The 18,209-nt window shown below is 44.6% G+C and overlaps 1 long non-coding RNA gene across 1 annotated transcript in view; it reads left to right on the top strand.

Annotated features, from left to right (window-relative positions):
* Window positions 1–16,233, top strand: part of LOC110255513 (uncharacterized) — a 468,258-nt gene extending 452,025 nt beyond the window's left edge. The window contains exon 4 of the long non-coding RNA XR_014816299.1: window positions 16,163–16,233. This is a non-coding gene — a long non-coding RNA (uncharacterized LOC110255513). The remainder of the gene's footprint in view (window positions 1–16,162) is intronic.
* The last annotated feature ends 1,976 nt before the right edge of the window (window positions 16,234–18,209 follow it).

Below are 18,209 nucleotides of genomic sequence, written 5' to 3'. Positions count from 1 at the left end.
ACTGCAATGCAGAATAGCGAAGCATTATTATTTCTCCCACCGTCCCAGTAGGCTTGACCAGTTGGTTAATATGAAGATGGATTCCAGGCCTTTGGAGGGATAAGCCTTCCATGCAAAGGAAGGATGCTTTGCTTGTCTGCTTGCAGGGAAAAGGGATGTTTGGTGATTGGTACAGCCCTTCGTGGCTGCCCATCCCTACAGCTATGCTGCTGTTGTTTTGTTTTGCTGTTGTTAAAAATAACTACTTGGAGGGAGAGTGTGGGCTTGCGTTGGTATCAGCCTATGAAGAGAGATTTAAGATGCTCTGAGCATGTTCAGACTTTCAGCAGCTCTCAGGAACTTCCCTTTACCGATTGGTTTCTCTGCAGGCGAGTATCATTAAGCAGAGAACATGGTCACAGGAGAAAGGACAGCATGGGAGCAGGGACTATGACTTTTTGTTTACAACGTGTACTTGTCTTTAGTTCTGTGGATTTGCTCATTTTAGATATAGTTGAATTTCTCCCACCCTCAGAACCTGGGGGTGGAAAAGGAGGCTGCCTGGAGGATGACATTGATTTAGCTGGTGCCATTGCATTTCGGCAAATGTTGTGGCTATAGAAATCTAAGAATGCTCATGGAGGACAAATAAAGTAACAGGTGTTCACACAGGACTCCTGTAACAGAGCCAAAATGCCGGCATAGAAGTCATTATGATTTTTTGCAACAGTTGGATCTTACCGACTTTGAAACTCAAGCATCCCTCTATGTGAGCTGGGGATAATACTGCACTTCTCTTGGCCCCTCACATATCATTTAGTTCTGGTAAGTGCTTTTAGCCTACAGAAGTCAGGGCTGCCCTGAGGCAAAAGTGTACCCCATGCCGTGTTCGTAGGCCGTACCCTTGGAGGTCCACTGCCAATGCCAAGTCTGCACTCTTGGATGAGGAACTTCAGAGACAAGATGTAGCCAGCCTCTTCCTTTTCCCTGCAGCTCAGAAGCACGGAGTGAATGTCAAAGTGGATACTGGAGATCCCCCATCGGGGAATTGGTATGGGGGAGGCAGAGCGTTAGCACCTGTGCTTTATGAGACCCTATTCAGGGAACCAAAAGACTGACCAGGTCCCTGTCCTCCAAAGGGTCAGTCGTGGTTGTCTTGTGGGAAGATATAAAGAAACATCACCAAGGCGAAGGCACAGTTACATGAAGGCTTTTTCTCCCTCCTGATTACCCAACAGGAATAAAGAGCCCCGTTCCCTGGAGGTGAGAAGTAGCTTCTTTGATGAGGGTGTCCAAGAAGGAATTTCTTCAGTGGCATCTTTACTAAAAGAAATACCCACTCTAAATGATAACACCACCACAAAACAAGGGCTCCATAGATATGGAGTATATCGGGCATTTCAGGGAGCCTTAGAGAACTGTTGGGGTGGAACAGGCAGCAGCTGGGAGGTGGAGAACGGAGAGAGAGAGGGAAGCAGGTAGAGTGGGGTGAAGAGGGGAAGGCAGGACTAGCGGGGACTTAAAGAGGTTGGTAAATGTCTGCAGTAAAACACCCTGAATTAGGGTCAGCACACTGAAGCCCGTGAGCCAGATGCAGCCCACCACATGTTTCTGTACAGCCCATGAGCTACAGATCATTTCTGCCTATTTCAATGGCTGAAAAAAAATCACCTGAAGAATAATATTTTGTGCCATATGAAAATTATGTGAGAGTTGTCTGTGGTGCAGTGCGTTAAGGATCCAGTGTTGTCACTGCTATAGTAGGGATATGATCCCCTGGCCCAGGAACTTCCACATGCTGTAGGTGTGGGGAAAAAAAAAACAACAACAACAACAAAAAAAGACAGGAGTTCCTGTCGTGGCTCAGAAGTTAGCGAACCTGACTAGCATCCATGAGGACACAGGTTCAATCCCTCGCCTCCCTCAGTGGGTTAAGGATCCAGCGCTTCTATGAGCTGTGGTGTAGATCACAGACATGGCTATGGCTATGATGTAATCTGGCAGCTACAACTCCGATTAGACCCCTAGCCTGGGAGCCTCCATAGGTCATGGGTGCAGCCCTAAAAAAAAACAAAAAGAAAAAAAGAAAGAAAAAAAGGGGGAAAAAAGTTAAATAAATAAATAAATAAACTAAATAAAAGAAGAAAATGATATGAAATCTGAATATCAGTGACCATACAGTTTTCTTGGAATGCAGGTCTGCCTACTGGCTATTGACTGTCACCGCCTTTGCACCCCAGTGGTGGAGTTGAGCAGGTGTGACAGGTGCCATATGACCCCCAGATCAAAAACAATTTACTCTCTGCCCCTTAACTGGCAGATTTGCTATCTGCTGACCCTTCCACTAGATAGCATCTTAAACTCTGGCCTATCAAGTGGATTTAGTAGTCTCAATTTGCCCAACAAGAAGTGCTTAGCAGTTATTTGTGACAGTGTATCTTTTCTGACAAATCCAGGATGGGTGCTGCAAAGGCACCTCCAGAAAGACCTTCCCCTTCTCTCTGCTGTTCTCCTCTGCCCCTCAGCCACCTGCTCCTCGCATATCTCACACTGCTCTTTTTGGAAGCCAGTCTGCCAGGGGAACTCAGTATACGCAAGATTTTCATTTGAGCAATCACATGGGGACAGTATCCAACTTTGTGAAATATCACAGGAAAAATAAAGTTATATATGGAAATATGTGTGCAATGTGTTACAATGATTTCCATTTCTTACAAAGAATCTATAAGCGCAGCCCAGCCCTATTTGAATAATCGAATGTATATTAATCACAGTGTGATATGTGATGTTATTAAACTTCATCATAATAGTGAATGTTTCATCTCATATGGTATAGGTGATCTCTGGCTAATTAATCACACTTTGTGCTAGGTACTTAGTATTGCTGCAGGGAACACTGCTAGATTTGACACAATTGCTGTACTCAGGAAGCACATATTAGGTATTCGAAAATGCATGTTTTCCCCCAATGGCATTTTTTATCCTGTTAACACTTGCAAAATGGCTGTTGGACAAGAAACTAACATTCCCCAGCCTAGAACTGCCTTGATTCCCACTACTTTCCACCAACTAGATTGTTCTTTAATTAGGTTCCTGTGTAAACTAGCCATTTTTTGTTTAAATGGTTTTTTAGTTTTGTTTTTTTGTTTTTTTGCAGTTTGCTTTACTTTTCAGGGACTGGCTGAATCTTCATGTATTCCCCAAGGAACTTGTTACATAAGCCAATGTAAGGTTTTTTAACTCAGGGGAATCTAGTTCCGTGGGAAGGACAGGAATATATTGAGAGGGAGAGAGAGCAATAAAACAATTCTAAGACTGCTTCACATAGAAGCTTCTTGTGCGTGCCAGGAAGGAGGCATCTCTGGCCACTGAGGTGGAGGGACAGAGAGCAATGGTGGGGGACTGGGCTGGTGCACGGGGTGAGGCAGGGATGTTTTTCTGAAAGACTATGTATGAACAAGAGAGGGGAGTGGGTTCAAGGTCAGAGAGAGGAAATGGCAAAGGAATGTGTTTTGACAAAAATGTGGATGAAAGAGGAGACAGAGACTGTAGGTCTCTCTGTGATCTCTGCGGGAGGGTGCGTCTGTGGCCCACGTGTGAAGATGGCATCTCCTGTAAGTTGTCCTCCGAGAGAGCCATCGTGTAGGAAGATGGGTGGGTCAGAGAAAGAGCGTGTATGGCAAGAGATGGAATTGGGTTTGTGCATGCATGTTGTGTGGGCGTTGGGAAGGAGAGAAAATGGAAGGAAAGGAGCTATGGGGAAGGCGTTAATTGCTTCCCGCCAGTTCTGTAACCTGACCATAAACACAGTTTCCCCATCAGGCTTTTTAATGGACCGCCGAGGTGGACGTGTGGCTCTGTGCCCTGTCAGGAGTGATGGTATTGAGGCGGACAGCCCTGGGGCTCTGCTTCCCCCCTGCAGTTCATCATGTCTGAATTAAAAAGGGAATTGTTTGGACAAGCCTGTTAAGTGAATGTTTTTCCAGCATTAGTGGGAGAGCTTAAGGAGCTCCCATTGGATAGAAACAGCCTCTAACCACCTCGGGCTGTGCCAGGAGAGAAAATTTATATAACAACATTCACACAGCATCTTTCCTTTGCTTCCTTGGTTGCCTGCATTTCAGATTGGTCTAAAGCATCTGTCCAAAACTCTGCCCGGGGTTGAACTTACCCTTCATCCGTCTCCTAAATGGTCCAAAAACCATAAGGCCTTTTTGCACACTCGCATTTGGTCCTGTTCCAGCAAGATTGTGAGTGAGCATATTTTCACCTGGACCTGTGTGTGCGTGCATACAAAAGTGTGTAGTACTGAAGAAAGAGGAGCCCTGGTTATAAAGGCTCTCCAAGGGGCAATTGCTATAGGAAAGTGTTCAAGCAAAATTATCTGCATGAGTTTTTTGCTTCTCTCTGTAGGAGCTATGCCAAGCCACAGGAATCCCAGCTCCTGGGATATTTCTAGTTATTCCATCCCCAGTCTATTTCCAGCAGAATATACCAGGGGAAGCCAAACGAATAAGGAGAATTGTCCAAGGTTGTGTTACGTAGGGAAAAAAATTCAAGTGAATAGGTTTGGGTCCAAACATTGGGATGGGGAGAGGAAGCCCATGGGGGAGGGGGTGAGAACCAGCTGCTCATCTAAGGGGAACGGTGTTGGGATTCTTTGAATCTTGGAGCAGGTTTCTCTGAGGCTGCCTGGTAGGGGTGTCAACACACCTCAGCAGCTGAGAGGCCTGTAAGGAGAAGCTGACATGGAGCTGGAGAGAAACCTGCTCTGCCAGTAGAGAAGGTGGGGCCGAGGAGGGGAGGAATTGTTGTTGAGGCCAAAAGCCTTCCTGGGTTCTGCTTGCTCCATTAACTCTGTGGAGGGAGGGCCTTTCTCCCAGCCAGTGCAGGTGTGAATGCTCAAGTCAAGCTTGGAAAAGTGGGCCCTGGAGGCATGAGCTGCCAGCTGCTCAGTGATGGGCAGATGCCTTCCAAGGCAAGGCTGAGCCCAGCATCTATACCCCCGGTCCCCTTTCCCGGGCAGTGTACTTGGCCCCCTGCTGCCATCCTCCTCCCTCCAATCCTTTGCAGCTTCCCATGTAATTTGCTTGTAACAAGCCTCATAAAGTTTGATAGTGCTTGCTAGGACTGCAGGTGGATGAGTGGAGTGAGCGCATGTTTCTGGCAGTGGAGCTCAAGGGTTAATGCAAGTCCCAGAGGGAGCTACCTACCTGGGCTTTTTCAAGAATAGGAGGCAATTTAACAACCTTCAGACTTTCAAAGTGTCAGGAAAGTAAAACTTGACGTGCTCTTGGTGGGCTATATATCCATGTTCTCTCAATTCTGATGGTTTATCAGCTCCTTTTACAAGTCCAACCCCCTCCTTCCTCTGCTCCCATCTCCTGGGACCTTCAAATCCTCATAAAACAAAACCCTGATTGTCATCTCATTGCCTTGAACCACTGGGCCCATCCAGAGTTTCACTCTCTTCTGTCACTCTTCACCCTCCCGCCTCTCATAATTCCTTCCCATTAGTGTGGTCGCACCCCTTCTCTTCCTTCTTTCCCAAGAATATCCTTCTTCCTCCTAGGGTGTAGGAAGTAAGGAGTCTTGGGAAAGAATCTCTCTCTCTTCTCTCTTCTGTATTCTCTCTTTCTCTCTTCCCCTCCCTCCCTCTTCCTCTTTCCCTCCCTCCCTCCCATATCCTCTGATTTCCCTGGATCTCTGCCATCTGGCTTATTGGCTTGGCATCTCAGTGGTACATGGACAGATGGACAGAGACCAGAGCAATGAAGCAGACCATTTCCCAAAGTGAACTAAAAAGCTTTACTCTTGATTCTTCCAATCCACCCAAGGCCCTTCTCAAATTAGCAACGTGTGTGGAGGACCACCCTGTACAGCCACCATGTTAACTTAACTCTACTGTAGCAGCTAAACATCATTATTACTGATGTTATCGCTAAACTATCTTTTGGGAATAGTACCATTAATTGCAAGCTTATTACATAGCTCTTCCTAAGGTATCCTTTCAAATCAACACACCTTTATTGGATGGCTTCTATGTGGCAGTCACTGTGCTAATCATTGGAGACATAAAGCGTCCTTCATGGGACTTAGAAAAATCTCTGGGATAGCCAGGCCCCAGGATGTTCATTGACTAGCCCAAAGTTCCAGAACTGATGAATGGACAGCTCGGATTCTTTCAGTTAGAGCGAATGCTCTTTCTTCAACGTGGTTTCTCAAACTTGGTTGTATAATATTGGAATCACCTGGGGAACAAAATGTCTTAATGTCTGGATCCCACACCCAGAGATTCTGATTGCTTTTATGTGGGATATGGCTGAGGCTCAAGATTTTTAAAAGTTCCCCGACAGATTCTAATACACAGCATAGAGCCACTGCCTAGTGCACTTTATGAACCATGTTCTATTTTTTGCATATTTGTTCGCACGTGAATGAACCTCGTTTCCTCCACGAGGCTGGAAACAATTTGGGTATACACCTGTGTCCCCTGCATTTTCTCTATGGCCCACAGGGCTTAGTGCAATGCTGAATGTACCATAAAGAGTCATCCTACTTGTTGGATGGAGACAAGTATTATAAGCTGGGGGTGGAGTGTGGTGGCAGGAAAGATGAGCAAAGGGGTTCTCAGCCCCTCACCTGGTGACAGTGAGCCTGAGCCATTTTCTCTGACAACTCCTAAAAATGCCATGCACCCAAATGGCTCATCTTTCAAGTTCAAACAACTTCCCTTACTTGTCCTCTCTCTCAGCTTTCCCCACTTTGATCTCTTGCAGCGTTCTTTTCCCCAGGACTTTTCTCTCTCCATTTAAAATTTCCTATTTTCCAAACTGTAAACATGCCAAGCTGGGTGGCTTAAACAAAAGAAGCGTATTTCCAGAACCCTTCCCCCTTTTCAAAACTGGCACCGAGCAGCCAGGCTTTGCCACCAGTCCTTCTGCCCTTCCACCACTGCCCACGCTACACAAGGGCTCTCTATAGAGGAACCATAGTTGTGAGCAGATCTATAGCTTTCAAAGAAAGATGGCCAAGCCAGCTGCTCCCACAGTCTGAGCTCGCACCAGAATCACTACTAACACTCCTTTGACTGGCTATTGCTACCACGCACCTCAAAACATCCAGTTCTGACCCTGGCCCTTTACCCAGTTCCATAGCCACTTCCACATTCTTAGGTATTTGCATAGCAGCACCCCATGGTCAATACTAATTTCTTTTTTTTTTCCTTTTTTTTTAGGGATGCACCCACAGCATATGGAAGTTCCCAGGCTCGGGCTTGAATTGGAGCTGCAGCTGCCAGCCTACACCATAGCCACAGCAACGCCAGATATAAGCCGCATCTGTGACCTACACTACAGTTCATGGCAACACTGGACCCTTAACCCACTGAGCAAGGCCGGGGATCAAACCCATATCCTCATAAATACTAGTCATGTTCTTAACCCGCTGAGCCATGATGGGAACTCCAGTGCCAATTTCTTACTCTGCTCAGGCTGCTGTAACAAAATGCCTTGGACTGGGTGGCTTAAACAACAGAAGCGTATTTCTCATGGCTCTGAAGACTGGGAAATCTGAGATCCAGGTGCTGGCTGATTGTGTTTGGTGAGGCTCCTTTGCAGATGGCTGCCTTCTTGCTGATTCTCACATGGCAGACAGAAATCTCTTGTCTCTTTCTCATATTATGACAGCATTAAGCCCATCATGGGATCTTCTCAGGACCTACTCTAACGCTAATTTATCTCCCAGAGGCCTCATCTCCAAAGGCCATGACATTGGGAGTTGGGGTTCCAACACATGACTTTTTGAGGGAACACAGACATTCAGTCCATAGTACCCAATATCTGTGGGTGGGGGATGGGATTAGAATATTTATTTCACAAACTCAAATGGCCATTTGTCAGCAAATCCTTAACCCCAAATATCTCTTCTTAATTCTATAAAAATGTGAATGAAGCACTGTAGCTCCATCTTCCAAAATGTATAGAGTTGTGAGAGGTCGGGGTAGGGGAGGGTAGGATTTTTGCTTTTAAGAAACTGCTTGATATGGTTCATTCATTCATTTGTTCATTCAGTGGGGAATACAGTGAGTTGTGGGGGAAGGGGCAGGAAGAAATGCTAAGCTAGAGAGGCGGGCAAGTGGCATATCAGGAAAGCCCTCATGTGCCACTCTGGGGAGTCTGGGCTTCACTCTGATTACTCACCATAGCCCTAGACTTGCAGAAGTGACTGGCCAGCTTCTGCCACAGGATCTAAAGGTGGCTTCAAAAGTGACTGCCCAAGTACTCATTTAATTGTCAGATCAGAAAGCCACCACCTCCTACAAGGACCCTCTCAGGTTGAAGTTTCAAGGACATTTCTCCCATCCTGTTGAGTTTGTCTGCAATAAAACAAAAGAGTAGGCAATATCTGGCTAGGTGATTTACTCTGAGAGCTGCAGTTATGCCAGCACCGAGCTATAGATCCACTAACATATTTTAAACAACAAGGACTCCCCAACCCCATTGTCAAAAAGAAAGGAAAAGAAAAAAGAAAAAACCCATTTCCCAAAGGCATCTGCCATATCTGCTCTCTGTTGATGCCAGAGATTTTTCTGGATGAAGTGTACCATAACAGTAATTCTTAAAATCCCACCCAGAACATCACTCCACTGTTCTCTTGTCTCTGACACTGCAACTTCCACAAGCCATGGGCTCCCCATGTCCCTTTTTAGCCAAAAGAGGGCAAAGATCACTCCAGAACTGAGACCAAAAAAGGCCCCACTGAAAATGAGTTTGCTTTTTTTTTTTTACATCATTACAGGAGCCTCTGGAAATTCCATGTGTTCTGTTTGCTGAAGGGCCTTGAGTTCTCAATAAAGATGAGTTTGCAGAAGCCCCAAGGCCATTTTATGTCCCTCACCACATGCCCAGGGACAGGCACCACTGGCTCGTGTCTGGAAATATAGTATATGTGTGTATAATATATTTATAATAAGAAATCTCTTGAGCTTTTGGAGAATATAAAAATCTTACTTCTGTTCATGCTCAGTACCTTTCTACCAACTTTTTCCAATCGATGTCACCTGCCACTTAGCCTCTGTCATAGATGGTCATATTCAAACGTGGGAGAAGGAAATGGTGAAAGAGGAAGGAAAGGATTTGTGAGTGAGAAGAGTCAGACTCCTGTAAGGTAGCAGGGGCTTCACAGATTTTATCCTCACGACAGCCAGGAAGGCAGGTGAAAGCATATCCCCATTTCACAAATGAGGTTATCGAAGCTCAGATAATTTGAATAATTTGCCCGAGATCACAAAGGTAGGATGTTGCAGGCTAGGTTTCTCTAGGTCTGCACACAGGGCAGGCTCCTAATTAGCATCTGTGGATTTGAAATTCCATGTGTAAAATTAGCTGGGGGAAGAGAAGGCGTTCTCTGATTAATTTGGGGAGTGATTAATGAGGGATGTAAAATTTGATAAAAAAGAATATGCCATCAGATGTGTAAAGCACTTCTCTACCTTAGAAAATCTTCTGCAGCTCTTTTCTCACAAAAGGACCAAATGAAGTATGGATTTTTTCAGGCAAAGAAGCTGCCACTTGACAGCATCATTTAATGAATTAGGGACAGACTAGGGAAGGAACCCAGGCTCTCACCTAAGTGAGAGGCTGTGACATCTGTGCTTCTCAGGTTTTGACATGCTTCAAAATCCATACAGATTGCCAGAGACCATCCCACGTCCACCACATCACCATTTCTGGAAACAGGCCATGGGCAAGAGAGTTTAAACAAACTCCCTGGATGCTTTTTCCTGATACTAAAGTTTGTGAACACTTGCAGTATTTTTGTTTGTTGTTTTTGGTTACCTAGACTTGGTGAGGTAGCCATCCTAGCCCCTCCCTGCACTGAGGTGAAACTCTCTTATGCCCCCTCTGGGATACTGGTCTCTTCTAACCCAGACGCTGTTCAAAAGGGAGATAAAAAAATACTCCTCATTCACTCTCATTTTTGTTTTTTTAGGGCTGCCCCCACAGCATATGGACATTCCCAGGCTAGGGGTCAAATCGAAGTTGTAGCCCCTGGCCTACACCACAGCCACATCAATGACAGATTGGAGCCGCATCTGCAACCTACACTGCAGCTCACAGCAACACCAGATCCTTAACCCACTGAGCAAGGCCAGGGATGGAACCTGTGTCCTCACGGATGCTAGTCAGATTAGTTTCCACTGAGCCATGATGGGAACTCCTTCACTCTCATTTTTAACAAGATTTACTGTTAACTAGTTCTTCTTTGTGTCTGACTAGAGGTTTTAGAGGTTTTCTTTATTCAGGTTTCTTTTTCCTTTTCTCATCATTAGGAATAAGGACATATCACCATCCCCGGTGTAATAACAGTCCCTATAATTGAAAGCACCTCTTACGTCTTTCTTCAGAATCTTTCACCTCAGAATGAATACTCTGTCCTTGTAGCATCAGAGTTATGAAATATTTTTAGACTAAGGCAATTCTGAATTATGGACCCTGAGGAGAGCATCAGAGAGAAGCTCCAAAGACGTACTTTTTTCCGATGCGACATATTTTGAATAAATATTATTAAAGATTCACACTAATTTTATTTAAGAAGGAAAATATACATTTTCAATTTCCTTTTGTTGCCCTACATCTTATCTAAAAAAAAAAAAAAACTCTAAAGTTATAAAGCCTATTAAAATTAAAAAGACTGTTTGTTTTGTCTTTTTAGGGCCGCACCTAAGGCATATGGAGGTTCCCAGACCAGGGATCGAATCAGAGCTGCAGCTACCAGCCTACGCCACAGCCACAGCAATGCGGGATCCAAGCTGCATCTACAATCTAAACCACAGCTCAACGCCAGATCCTTAACCCACTGAGCGAGGCCAGGGGTCAAACCTGCATCATCATGAATGCTAGTCAGATTCATTTCTGCTGAGCCATGACGGGAACTCCAAGACAATTGTTTAAATAACTGGTCACCATGATACACTCTTTATGCAGATCAGTGAAAGTGACCAGATGTCTTTCACCCATTGTTCATCCAGATTTATATAGCTGCCCAGTATCTTGGGGGAAAAGGTTGGTCAGACAAGCTCATCTTTTTCTCACCTTTCTGTAACTTCTTATAAGAAAGATGGTATCAGTAAAAGGTAGGAAAACACCCTCTCTTCCTCTGATCCTGTCTCTCCCCACCACCCACACAGCCCCATTCTTCCAAAAATAACTCAAACTCTCTCTTTTACCAAATCCCTGGGAGATAATTCCAGATGGGACTTAAAAAGACAGTTCCTATGTATATTTTCTCATGACATAAAAGATCATAGGAATGCCCTGGGGCAGAGGGCACAGCCTGGGAGCTATGACAAGGTTAACAGAAGGAGCAGAGGTCTCCCTGCACAGTCACCTCACTTTGACAAGAGGCTCCTCTTCTAGCACTTGCCTAATACTTTGCTCACTGATTCTCTGACACCTGTGGTACCACTGGGGGCTCAGGACTTTCTTGTCTCTATTGTTGTATTCTAAAAAGTTCATTAAACATCCTCATTAAGGCTAGATTCAATACACTGTCAAATTCTAAGTTCTGAATCCAGTTTTGTTTTTTTTTTTTTAAAAAGCTCTTCATTTCCATTTGTTCTACCCTTTTTGTCTTGCTTTAAAAAAGAATCTTAAACATTTAGAAATAGCCAACTAAAAAATGTACTCACTGGGTCAGTGCACCCGCCTTCCCAGCTCCACCAACAGGAGGTACCGCAGGCAGGATAATTCAGCAAAGAGACCTGGACGCCCGGTGGAGAAGGAAGTAGTGACATTAACACATGGTACTGGCATGCAGACTAAGTGCCTGTCGGCAGGAAATATGTACAGACATGGTGCTTTATGACCCGGAGATGCCACTCTTCCCATCGCCAGCCAACTTTATCTGGAGAGACCATTCTGCCTGATGTCCTAAATGTCACAGACAAAAGAGCTTTTTTGTTCCTCGGGAATCATTTCTTTACCCGGGGCTTTTGGCCGTCAATGCATAAAATCTACAAAGAAGAAACAACAAACCCTACCTGGGAAAGACATCAATGGCAACACCTTCCTCTAGCTCAGGGGATCAGGGCAGTAAAGGAAGACAAGACAGAGAGAGCCAATCCCTTTCTATCATAGCCAAAAAACAAATGTGGTTTGCAGATGCCTTGGACAGCGAGGGACATTTGGCTCAGAAGTGGCTACATTTGTTTCACAGTCAACCTCAAGCGTACTAGGACGGAAACAATCAAAAGCTCTCGCTTCTGCGCCAGCCTGACCTGAGCGCATGCGCACTTAGGAGAGACTCTGCACCCATGCTTGGCGGAGCAGATGAGACCTTCCATCCCTCACCCCAGGGAACTCCGAGAAGGGAAGATGCTCAACCATGTTAAGTCCTCTTTGACAACCATGGTTTTAATAGTGCCACACAAAGAGATGGATGACTCAAAAGCAGTTTCTTCAAAATTAAATCACTTTCTTTTGGGGCCTGGAACACCAATCAGATCAGGACAACACAAGGAGAATCCTTGGCTCTTTTTATAATGTAAACCGATGAGGTGTTATCTGGTGTTTCCTGCCTGAAGAAATACAAATGTCTTGAATCTGCACATGCACACGTCATCACAGAAATATACTCAAGAGGTGGCCCCAGAGGTTGGCCTGATAACACATTTTCCATTGGCTTTCTCACTTACTTTTTGGCATTCCTACTTTCCTTTTTTTTTCTCACCTTCTGTATTTTTCTCATCCAGGAATGAATGTCCCTCCTTTGACCTGATCTTTGTTCCCTCCTGAGGAGATTCCTACAGGGAACTAACTTGCTGCTTGCTTTTCTGCCAGCCTAATTGGCATTGTGTTAGCAGTGACTGGCAATAACAGTATATAGTGTTGTCCTTCCCAGATGGTATTTATTCTTTAAAAACCTTTGTTGATTTTGCAATCCGAAGAAATGACAATCGTGGTCATGCCAACAGGGAGTTGGACCCACTGGAGCCCCCACAGAAATCATGACCAGGGGTTTTCATTTCTACAAAAACTCCTGGGTTCTGAAGCTTATTCTTCAAAAGATGGTCTCCATATACAGTTCCTCCTTTCAATCTAATTCAGCAAATATTTTGCCACTAGTAACAGAACCATGTGCTCGATATGTCACTGACTCAGGTACTGTGGAGAAATTAAAGAGTTATGCCTCGTTTTCTCCAAGGTGCCTGTCGGTGCAAATGAAACTTACCTACAACTGAAACAGCCACAAAGCAGCAGGCTAAAATTCATCATCAGGTACTAAATTCTGATGTAGAGCTGACAGTACTACAGGAGTTCAAAGAGGGATAAATCAAGGTGATTGTCTATTCTGGAGGGATGAGTGAGTTAGGGGTTAGCAGGCAGAAGGGGAAAGCCATTCAAGGTATGGACGATGTTCTCGGCTATAGTAGATATCAGAGCTAACCCAAAGCTGATGCTCTGAGCCATTTCTAAGTACTGAGTGAAAGGCTGCCTCTTTTGAGGTTCATTTTGCACCTTCAGATTGTTCCCAAGGTGAAGGTGAGACAAGAGGCCATTTGCCACAAGCAGGCCATCAACACAGTCGGTGCTGGTGATCTCAAAGCCTGGTTCTCCAGGCATAGCATGAGCAAATATCTGTCAAAAACTTGGGAAGTGAAATATTTCCAGATGATCAAGTGACCAAGGTCAAGGGTTCAATCCTGGGTAGGCTAGTTAGCTTTGCCTGTTTCATGACATGAGTTTGTGCTGCTAACCCCAGGCCAACTGTTACATCTTAGTCATAAGAAGCCTGGGAAGAACATAAAGAGATTTTGATGAATCTGCTACCACCATTAAAAAATCCACTGTTGGAGTTCCTGTTGTGGCACAGCAGAAACAAATCCTATGAGGATGCGGATTCAATCCCTGGCCTTGCTCAGTGGGTTAAAGATCCTGCATGGCCGTGAGCTGTGGTGTAGGTTGGAGACACAGCTCAGATCCCGTGGCTATAGCTGGGATCCCAAGTTGCTGTGGCACAGCCTCTTTTGACCCCTAGCCTGGGAAATTCCATGTGCTGACCCTGTGGCCCTAAATAGAAAAAAAAAATCCAGTTTAATACTGGCTGAGTTTACTGATATGTTGGCAATCTCGAATCTTTTTTGTTGTTGTTGTTTATTTTTATATCAATAAAATATGCTCATAATAGCAGTATAGTATAGTGGCTGAGCGTAGCAGGCAAGAGGTAAATTGCCTGGGATAAAATCCTAACTCAGCTGAATGACTTTGGACAAGGCACTTTATGTCATTGCACCTCAGTTTTTGTGTTTTTTTGTTTTGTTTTGTCTTTTTCTCCTTTTAGGGCTGCGCCTGCTGTGTGTGAATGTTCCCAGACTAGGGGTCGAATCGAAGCTGTAGCCGCCGGCCGACGCCAGAGCCACAGCAACGCCAGATCCGAGCCATGTCTGCAACCTACACCACAGCTCACAGCAACGCTGGATCCTTAACCCACTGAGCAAGGCCAGGGATCAAACCCACAACCTCATGGTTCCAAGTCGGATTCGTTTCCACTGCACCACGGTGGGAACTCCTATTGTTGTTGTTTTTTCAATTTGAAAAATAGGGGTGGTGGTGGTAATATTTTCATAGGATTGTTTCAAGGTATACATGAGATAGTATATGTAAAAGGATTAGAGGGCATATTGGATATGCAATAAATACTAGCTCATCACTATGATGGTCATTATTTATCCAGAATGGATCTTGGAGGGCATCTAGTTAAATAATACCATTTTACAAATAAGGAAATTCAGCTCTTGAGAGGTAAAGTGACTTTTTGACAATCATTAGTAAAATAGATACTAGTACCCTTGGCTCCTGACTCATAAACAAGAAAACGTATGTTTATGTGTTATCTTACCCATTAACATAACACATTCACACACGTTATTTCCCAAATGCTCCCTCTTCTACCATGTTGCCTCTCCAAACTGAATGGCTAAAACATTTTTCAGGCACCCTGGTAGAAGAGGATCCCGTAGGCTGCGATTCTCAGTGAGTTCCAGGAAGAGGCACTTGTGTAATGAGACGATGGAAGGGCATGGGGAGGACACATCTCAACGTGCAGCAGACAAATGTGAGGCCTTCAGGGCTGTAGCAAAGTTAGGTTCCATTATTAATTTGATGTTGTGTTAAATTAGATTTTTTTTTTTTTTTGTATTTTTAGGGCTGCCCCTGCGGCATATGGAAGTTCCCAGGCTAGGGGTCAAATCGGAGCTGCATCTGCCAACCTATGCCACAGTCACAGCAACTCAGGATCAGAGTTGCATCTGCAACCTATACCACAGCTCACAGCAGTGCCAGATCCTTAACCCACTGAGCGAGGACAGGGATCCAACCTGCATCCTCATGGATGCCAGCCAGGTTCATTACTCCTGCGCCATGATAGGAACGCCCTCAAATCCCTAATTTTAGAAACATTTTTCTTCTTTCTGTTCACAAGATGTTGTTATAGATTGCATCGTGTCCTTCCAAGCCTTAATCCCCAGTGCAGCACTATGTGGGGGTAGGAACTGGGGGGAGGTAATTAGAGTTAAAGGAGGTGGTAAGAGTGGGGTTCCTAATCTATAAACACTGGTGTCCTTAGAAACAGAGCAAGAGCCGAAGGGTTCTCTCTCTCTCCTCACATGGAGGAAAGGCCACGAGAAGACACAGGGAGAAGGCATCTGTCTATAAGCCAGAAAGAGCAGCCTCTTCATGAAACCAACCTTGCTGGCAGCTTGGTCTTGGACTTCCAGCCTCTAGACCTGTGAGAAAATAAATTTCTGTCGTTTAAGCCTCACAGTCCATGGTATTTTGTTATGGCTGCCCCAGCAACTCCATACAACCTGCTGTTCTATTAAAAGAACATCCTTTGCCTGACTGTTGGATATGGCTTTATTCATTTTTCCTGCTTGCTCTCTTTCTAGAATGCTGTCATATTCAGTGTCCCCTCCTTTTCTGCAAAGATGCTTCCTCGTATATGCCTGTATGGCTGGCGTTCAGGGCTGGTGTTCAAATGAGCCATGGTTCTACTGTTCCTCAGTCTTTGTACACAGAGGGGCATGTGTATGTTTATGTATGTATGTATGTTCATCATAAATATATGATTGATGACAAGGCTTGGGCTTGTGCAATATAAGAGCTGGCTTCACCATCCTTAGGTCCACAGGGCAGACAATCAGGAAGAGAGGAGAGAAAATTGCAGTTCCAGCTGCTGCTTCATATCAATGAGGTGAGTCAGCCGATCTAGGACAGTGACAATGAGGTGAGTATGAGTATTGTGATCTTGGAATGTGGGAATGTTTTCCTGTTTACTTTCTCCTCTATTGCCTGGAATCTTTGCTATTCAAAGAGGGCTTAGTTTTTAAAGGGCTCCCACCTCGTTATGTCAGGCCCATCCAGGATAATCTCTCTTTTGATTAAATCAAAATCAGTTGATGTAGAAATTTAATTGCATCTGAAAAATCCCCTCACTGTAGTATCTAGACCTGTGTTTGATTAAATGTGTGGGAGGAGGTATGCGTATATTGAGAAATGGCTACTGTCCCCTTCCCATTCTCCTGAAGGAATCTCCCTGTAGCCCACTCTAACCAGAAGCATACACAAAGGGAATGCTGGGGGTGTCCTTTAGCTCAGCCAAGTTGACAGGTCCCAAAGCCATCACAGTTTTCAATGACTCCATGTGTCTTCACACTCATGTTTTTATCTCACAGTACATCTAGCGATGATCTGTCACAAAAACGTATCTCCCCTCAATTCCTTGGAAAGACCACCAGCCTCTAAAAAGATATTATCCTCTTCTATTCTTCCTTTAGTTGTTCTTTAGTTGTTCTCCTTGGGAGTAAATCCTGTCCAGTTTCACTGCATCAGTCTTTGGCTCTGTTTTGCTGTAATGTCCTGGGAAGGGCAGGATCTATGCTCTTATTTTTGTGGTCTCTTCGTTGTAGTCCTTCCAGTTATGAACTGGGGTTGAATAACGGCTTTACCACTTAAAAGCTGTGTGAAATTGAACCAATCCCTTCCTTCCTCTGGGCTCAAGGTTTGCTTTGTAGGTCAAATGAGCAAATAAAGACAAAACACTCTGCTGCCTGCAGACGGCACATCATGATGATTATCATCTCAGCATTACTTTGTATTATTTTCTCAAAGTCCTTAAAGACAACCATAGAAAAAGTTCTTTATCCAAACCCAGAGCTCAGGATGGATAGCAGCTGGTTTGCTCCTCACTCAACCAAGAGTTAGCTCCAGTTGTTAGTTACTTTAAGACATTTCTTCAGAGGGACTTCTAATTGATATCAGCCCTTCATCATTTTCTCAGAGATATAGCCTAGAGAACTAGCGGAGGCAGTGATAAATATAATAATGGTAATTCCACAAAACCTCGATGTGTGCTAAAGGATCCATTGACAGTCTGAACAGCAGGAAGGAAAGATTCTTCCTACCAATTAATGGGAAGCCAAGTCTAATTTGCCACCTGCACAGCACTTTTGAACCTGTCAGGGAAAAAGGAAGCCAGTGAACCTTCATCTTGTCGCTAGTCTTCTTGGGGACTGCTTTCCAACGCAAATGAAAATAGCATTCATTAGAGTAAGAAATAGAAAGCCTGTGTCAGCTCCCTCTGTTCTCTTCTTGGCTAGAAGTAAAGTCCCTCATTGTCAGTGAGGAGGTGGTTCCGAAAAGCCCTAAACCTACATACCCAGGTCCTGATGCATGAGGATGAAGATTTCTTAAAACTCTGTAGAAAAATTTAGAGTGTTACTAGTGTTCCTGTGACTGATGAGTAAAAAGAAAAGAGAGTCCCATGGTTTCAAAGTCCTAAATATGCGAAAACACTCTGGAAGCCAAGATAAGATAGTACTTCTGTTATGATTTTTTTTGGGGGGGGGCTCTCTTGATCACCTAAGATGTCAATACAAACATTTATTCAATCATTAGTGTGTTCCTTTTTAAATCAAACACATGAACAAAAATAAAACAAATCCACAGGGAGTTCCTGTCGTGGTTCAGTGAAAAGGAATCTAACTAGCATCCATAAGGACACAGGTTTAATCCCTGGCCTTGCTCAGTGAGTTAAGGATCAGGAGTTGCCGTGAGCTGTGGTGTAGGTCGCAGATGCAGCTCAGATCCCATGATCCTGTGGTTGTGGCTGTGGCCAACAGCTATAGCTCCGATTCAACCCCTAGCCTGAGAATCTCCATATGCCTCAAG

Source organism: Sus scrofa, chromosome 9 (assembly GCF_054392235.1).
Source record: "Sus scrofa isolate SSC_HxYL_T2T_F1_AM1 chromosome 9, Sscrofa_HxYL_maternal_Yorkshire_Landrace_v2.0, whole genome shotgun sequence".
NCBI classification, from domain to species: domain Eukaryota; kingdom Metazoa; phylum Chordata; class Mammalia; order Artiodactyla; family Suidae; genus Sus; species Sus scrofa.
The sequence above is the reverse complement of the archived record's forward strand: the minus strand, read 5'-3'. Positions and strand labels throughout refer to the sequence as shown.